This window comes from Physeter macrocephalus, chromosome 11 (genome assembly GCF_002837175.3).
Source record: "Physeter macrocephalus isolate SW-GA chromosome 11, ASM283717v5, whole genome shotgun sequence".
NCBI classification, from domain to species: Eukaryota; Metazoa; Chordata; class Mammalia; order Artiodactyla; family Physeteridae; genus Physeter; species Physeter macrocephalus.
Window position 1 is genome coordinate 88,562,747 of NC_041224.1, and position 7,158 is coordinate 88,569,904.

The 7,158-nt window shown below is 39.1% G+C and overlaps 1 pseudogene; it reads left to right on the top strand.

Annotated features, from left to right (window-relative positions):
- Positions 1–3,436: 3,436 nt before the first annotated feature.
- Positions 3,437–5,266, top strand: LOC102985928 (peptidyl-prolyl cis-trans isomerase A-like; annotated as a pseudogene).
- Positions 5,267–7,158: the final 1,892 nt, after the last annotated feature.

A 7,158-nucleotide genomic window follows, 5' to 3' on the forward strand; every position in this document is an offset into this window, starting at 1 on the left:
GAGGAACTTCCATACTGTTTTCTATAGTGGCTGCACCAATTTACATTCCCACTAATAGCGCACAATGGTTACTTTTCTCCACATTCTTGACAACACTTGTTATTTGTTGTCTTTTGATAGTAGCCATTCTAACAGGTGTGAGGTGATATCTCGTGGTTTTGATTTGCATTTCGCTAATGATGAATGATGTTGAGCATTTTTTCATGTGCCTGCTGGCCATCTGTATGTCTTCCTTAGAAGGATGTCTATTCAGATTCTCTGCCCATTAAAAAAATTCTTCTTTGCTATTAAGTTGTGTAAGTTCTTTGTATATTTTAGATATTAACCCTTTATCAGATGATTTTCAAATACTTTCTCCCATTCAGTAGGCTGCCTTTTCCTTTTGTTGAGTTTCCTTTGCTGTACAAAAACTTTTTAGTTTGGTGTAGTCCCATTTGCTTATTTTTGCTTTTGTTTCCCTCGTCTGAGGAGACATATCCAAAAAAATATTACTGAGAATGATGTCAAAGAGTGTACTGCCTGTGTTTTCTTCTAGGATTTTCATGGTTTCAGGTCTTACATTTAAGTCTTTAACCTATTTTGAGTTTATTTTTGTATATGGTGTGGGAAAGTGGTCCAGTTTTCCCAAGACCATTTATTGAAGAGGAATCTTTTCCCCATTGTATATTCTTGCTTCCTTTCACATATATTAACTAACAAAATATGTCAATAAATGTGGATTCATTTGGGGCTTTCTATTCTGTCTCATTAATCTATGTGTCTTGTTTTTGTGCCAGTACCATACTGTTTTGATTACTGTAGCTTTGTAGTATAGTCTGAAATCACAGAGTGTGAAACCTTCAGTTTCGTTCTTTCTTGAGATTACTTTGGCTGTTTGCCAAGTTTTATCTTGAGCACCAGGGAAACACCTGCTTCCCAGTAGTCTTAGGGCACTTACAGGTAGGGCACTTTCCAGAAGGGACAGAGGAAAGATGGCAGTTATGGTTATGGGAAAAGGGAATGGAGGCTACAGGTTTTATAGCTGGGAATCAGAAACATTAAAACAGATTGGAAATGAAACGAAATTCACTCTTGTGGAAACACACTGGAGGGGACACATTTGTATTTTAAGTATAGGTGTGTATGGCCCTAGAGGTTTGGTTCAGTTCAACTAACATTGATTGTGCTGGGCACTTTAATGGGCACTAGGAATACAAAGAAAGAGTTCCTGCTTTCAAGACACTGACAGTCTGGCATAGGCAGTCTGTTGACAGAAACAGGAGACTGGGTACCAGGGGAGAGAGTCTTTTTTAAAACATTCCTGAAAACCCAGAGTGATCCAGTCCCCAGAAGTAGGATGGAAGGGGAATCTGACTAACACAGTCAGGCTAAAGGTTTTCTCTGTTTACCTAACTCTGGGCTTGATGATCAGTAATCTTATTCATCTAACACCTACATATGAGCAGCAGGATGTATGTCACCCACTGCTTAGGCCCTACCCAAAAGAATTATTAAGAAAGTAAACATAAATATGGCTTCACATAAGTAGGTGAATGAATTACAGGCTTTATTGACTTTAAGTTCAAGGCTTAGAACAAGGATGAAAACTTCTACCTCCACTTCCAGTATCCCAATTGACAGCTATCCATAAAACCAAGCAGTGTGTCTGGCATTTTCAGTGAACACTCAATAAATTATTGAATAAATGAACAAAGTAGTTATGGGCCAAACACCGTGTGCAGTGCTATAGAAAATACAGAGGAATACCTTCAAAGATGTAAACATTTATGAGAAAAAATTAAGACCCATGAAATCAGCAAATAAGGTATCAGTGAGTCAGTAAAAAGGGAGATTAGCATGGGCTAGAGTAGACAGCACTTATGAAGAAACCTAAGAGAAAAGCACTCGAGACCTGTATTCTAGTTCTGTAACAAATTAGCTATGCTATCTCATGAACATTTCCCTCTTATCTTCTTTCTTATTCTCACTTTTAAGATGAAGAAACTTGTAGGTGACCTCTGAAGGCCTTCCCAACTCTTAAGTTTTAAATTTCTATTTATAGTTGGGAAAGCATCTTTTTTTTCTTTCTTTCAAAGGTAATACATTTAACTCACATGGTTCAAAAACAAAACAGTATCAAAAGGGGTACACGGAAAGGTCCTGCTCCCACTACTGTCCCCATGGGCATATATCTATATATATCTTCTCTTTTTATTAAAAGGTAGCACACTACATCTACTTTATGCACCTTACTTTTTAACTTAGTGATATATATTTTTAGAAAATGTGCGTGCACTCTTTTTGTTAATAACGTATTTATTTTGGCTGCATTGGGTCTTCGTTGCTGCCTGCGGGCTTTCTCTAGTTGCAGCGAGCAGGGGCTACTCTTCATTGCAGTATGCAGGCTTCTAATTGCAGTGGCTTCTCTTGTTGTGGAGCATGGGCTCTAGGTGCATGGGTTTCAGTAGTTGTGGCGCACGGGCTTAGTTGCTCCGTGGCATGTGGGATCTTCCCAGCCCAGGGCTCGAACCCGTGTCCCCTGCATTGGCAGACGGATTCTTAACCACTGCACCACCAGGGAAGCCCTTAATGATATATTGCTTATATTATACTTTTAGTGTTTTTTTCCTCTAGCTCCCTATCGATGGACATTTGATGCTACAGACTGAATGTTTGTGTCCTCCCAAAATTCTGTTGAAACCTAATCCCCAATATATTGGTATTTGGAGGTGGCATGTTTGGGAGGTGTTTAGGTCATGAGGGTAGATTAAGTGCATGCCCTTACTTAGGCTTTATAAACTGACTAATATCTAACAGATGCTCATCTCCCTTTATCGCTCTTCTTTGCCAGAATTTTCTGCCCACTTTTGCTTTATTTTTCCCATATGAGCTTTAGAATCAGCTTGGCTAGCTCCTCTCCTCCCATTTCCTTTATTCCCCCCCCAGAACCTTATTAGTATTTTTGACATGTTAAATAACATTGTTTTTATGATGTTAAATTTCTTAGCCAAGAACAAGGTATGGTTTTCCATTTGTTCCTACTTCTGTGACCTTCAAGCTTGTTTTAAAGTTTGAACATAGAATTTGTATTTGTTCATGCCTGATAGATTTGAAGAGGCAAAAGATTGGAGTGAATATATTTCTTGGAGGGAGAATACAGGCATATTTCATTTTATCAAAAAGCTTGAGCTTCACTTTATTGCACTTCACAGATACTGTGATTTTTACAAATTGAAGGTTTGTGGCATCAAACAAGTGCACTGGCACCATTTCTGTAAGAGCATTTGCTCATTTCATGTTTCTGTGTCACATTCTGGTAATCCTGGCAATATTTCAAACTTTCACTATATTTGTTATGGTGATCTGTGATCTTTGATGTTACTACAACTCACTGAAGACACAGATGATGGTTAGCATTTTTTTAGCAATAAAGTATTTTTTTAAATACACTGTTTTTAAATTAAGGTCTTTTTTTAGACATAATGCTTTGCACACTTAACAGACTATAGAATAGTATAAACATAACTCAAAGGCACTGAGAAACCAAAAAATTCATGTGACTCACTTTATTGTGATATTCACTTTATGGTGGTGGTCTGGAACCAAATCTGCAATATCTCCAAGGTATGCCTGTAATCTATGAGGCTGGTACAACCATTGGTAGTCTTTGGGACAGTAAAGAAACTAACTTGATAAGAGGAGAAAAAAGAAGTCAACAGTCCTGCCATGTGCCAGGAATGATGCTAGGTGTTTTCACATCCTATCATCTTTGACTGCAGGTCTGCTCATACTCAGGGCTGGATAGGGCCTAGATACTCTGTAGGCTAATGCTCAGAGGAGTCTCAAGATGAAAGCAATATGTGAAGAAGATCACAACGGTAGTCAGGCAGGGTAGTCTGGGGGCAGGAAGGAAAGGTTAAATTCAAAGAGGGCAATAAGACTCAGTCACCTTAAGGAAAAGTGATAAAGACTCATTTAGGGTGAAGTCCTTACTTGTGAAGATACAGGTAAAAACACAAGAGATTTCTTCCCAGGAGGACAAGCAATTTGGACTAAAGAATGAAGAAAGTTTGGCTTTGCAGACATCACCACCACCCAGCCATAGTCAACCCTGCTGTGTTCTTCAACATCACTGTCCACGGCGAGCCCTTGGACCACGTCTCTTTCAAGCTGTTTGCTGACAAAGTTGTAAAGACAGCAGAAAACTTTCATGCCCTGAGCACTGGGGATAAAGGACTTCGTTGTAAAGGTTCCTGCTTTCACAGAATTATTGTGGGTTTTATGTGCCAGGGTGGTGACTTCACACGCTATAATGGCACTAGTGGCAAGTCCATGTGCGAGGTGAAATTTGATGATGAGTTTCATCCTGAAGCAGATCGGTCCTAGTATCTTGTCCATGGCAAATGCTGGAGCCGACACAAACTGTTCCCAGTTTTTCATCTGCACTGCCAAGACGGAATGGTTGGATGGCAGACCTGTGGTCTTTGGCAAGGTAGAAGAGGGCATGAATATTGTGGAAGCTATGGAGTGCTTCGGTCCAGGAATGGCGGAATCACCAAGAAGCTCTTTAAAGCTGACTACAGACAACTCCAATGAATTTGACTTGTGTTTTAACTTCCATACCATTCCTTCTATAGCTCAGCAGTGCACCCCACCACCTTCATCTGCTCACTCTATCCTATAATCTTTGTGCTGTCTGAAAATACTCAACATCTATTCATGTGCTGCAGCTCTTTGGGTTCTATATTTTCCTTATTCCCCTCCAAGTCTAGTTGGATTGCATAGTTAAGTTTATGATTATGAAATAAAAACTAAATGAGAAAAATGAAGATAAAGTTTTGAGCCTGGCCTATTTAGAAAGGTGGCACCTTGGTAAAGATAAAAAAGTTGGGAAGGCTAAAAGCAAAACAAGTTTCATTTGAAGAGTTTAAGGGGAAGAGTGAAACCTAAGTTCCTCTTCTAGATCCTGTACACATGTGTGCAGATGGCAGAAAGGCAGACAAATCAGTTTTTAGAACATGTTAAAAACTAAACGTCTAAATTTAAATCAAGCTATGGGTTTCAGTGCTTTGCTAAATAATACATTACTCCACCTATTGATTGCCTGCAGCCAGCAAAAGGTGGGTTAGCCAGGGGGAAACGCGGTTCTCAGCTTTCCATCCTATTGAAAGCCTTCTCAGGAGGCTGGGCAGGGGCATTTTTGAATTTATGCCCTTAAATAATCTGTAGGTATTCTCCTACTCTAACTTGAAACTCTCAATCTCTCATTTCTTAGTTTTCCAACTCTTTGGGCTCAAGCATCGAATCTTTTTTTTTTTTTTTTTTTTAAAGAATCAAACATGCTATAGCTTCTCCAGTAATTCAGCATTCTTGCTTGGTCAAAGGACAGCTCTGTGGATAAAAATGGAGTTTGTGCTCTTACTAACTCTGTCATGTTAGGTTTCTCTGGCCTAAAGATGTGGAAATTCAGGGGCAGGGAAAGTACACCATGGAGCTGAAAGTCTATCCCACATGACCCACTCCGTAGGCTAGTCAGCATGGGGTTATTGTAAGCACAGGTAAGTCTAGATTTGCCTAAGTATGGTTATTTTCATTTGGGGATGGGTGGGTGTGTAATAAAGGGAGTGTAAATATCCAGACTGCACATAAAGCCTTTCTTGGATTCAAATCTTGCTTTAACCACAAGTGCTTATAAAATCTGGTCTTTTCCCTCCACACACTTCAGGATGGGACTTTTGTTAAGCTGTGCCACACTATATATGAAGTATTCTTAAAGCTCCATTGTTACAACTGGCATGGAAGTAGGGGGTTGTCCCAAGTTCCCTTATATTGCAAACTTGGCATGTTCTTGGGAAGAGAAAGGAGAAAGCAATGAGTGGCTGGACAGGCTGCTCAGTGTTTCTACCTTGCACTTAGTCCATTTCCTGAGCTGTGTAGCTGTTGCTTCTGAGGGTGGAGTAGGGATATAGGAGGGAGGAGGAGAGAGGTAAGTGTGTTAGGACTGAGCACCACCACCCCCCACCAGCTTTACTGAGATATAATTGATGCATAACATTAAGTTTAAGGCTTATAACATGATGATTTGATATAGGTTTATATTGCAAAATATCTACTGCAATAAGTTTAGTTAACACACCTATCACCTCACACTCACCATTTTTTCTTGTATTTTTTTTTTGTGGTGAGAACTTTTAAGATCTATTCTCTTAGTAAGTTTCAACTATACAATACAGTATTAACTATAGTCACTATTCTGTACATTAGATCCCCAGAACTTATCTAGCTTATAACTGAAGGCTGTACCCTTAGACCACCTTCACCCATTCCTCCTTCTTTCATCACATCCTCTCCCCTTACTCTACACCTGGCAACCACAAGTCTACTCTGTTTCTAAGAGTTCGGTTTTTTTAGATTCCAAATATAAGTGAGATCATACAGAATTTGTCTTTCTCTGTCTGACTTACTTCACTTAGCATAATGCTCTCAAGGTTAGCATAAAGTCCTCAAGGTTGAGCTCTTAATTTATGTTCTGAAAGTGAGATGAAAGTATCAGTTCAGTATCTTTAACAGTAACTGACACAAATATATGTAATAATGGTCAAATGAATTCTTGCAGAACCAAAGGTTGGTGAGTTAGGTCTAGAATTTTATCAATTCATTGCTTCATGGTTTCCTTTAGATGCGACAAACCTTTAACTCCTGCTTTGGGACTCTAGCTGCCCTAACAGGAAAGGAGAGGACAAAGACCCCAGAAATCTTCCACATTTTCATATATGTTTGTCCACCTGTTGTGCCAAGCTTTCACTACTAAAAGGAAAACAGCATGGAGGAAAAGGTGGTCAGGTATGTCTGAGAAGCAGCATGGTATGGTAGAAATAAAACATGAATTTTGGGAGACAGACCAAATGGGGGGAAGATTCCAATTATGCTATTTTCTACCTGTGTACTACTTATCTAGAGCTTACATTTCCCTCATTTGTAAAATGGGGATGACAACTACCTTTGCAGAGATTAAATGAGAAAAATCTACAGGAAAGCATTTAGTAGCTGCTAAATAAATGCATGGTAAGTAAAGTCCAATTCATGCTCATGGCCAGCATTTAAATTTCCACACTTAAGAGGACATTTAATCTGAAGATTCTTTACATGTTAATTTCAGCAGGTAAAATTATAAGTCAC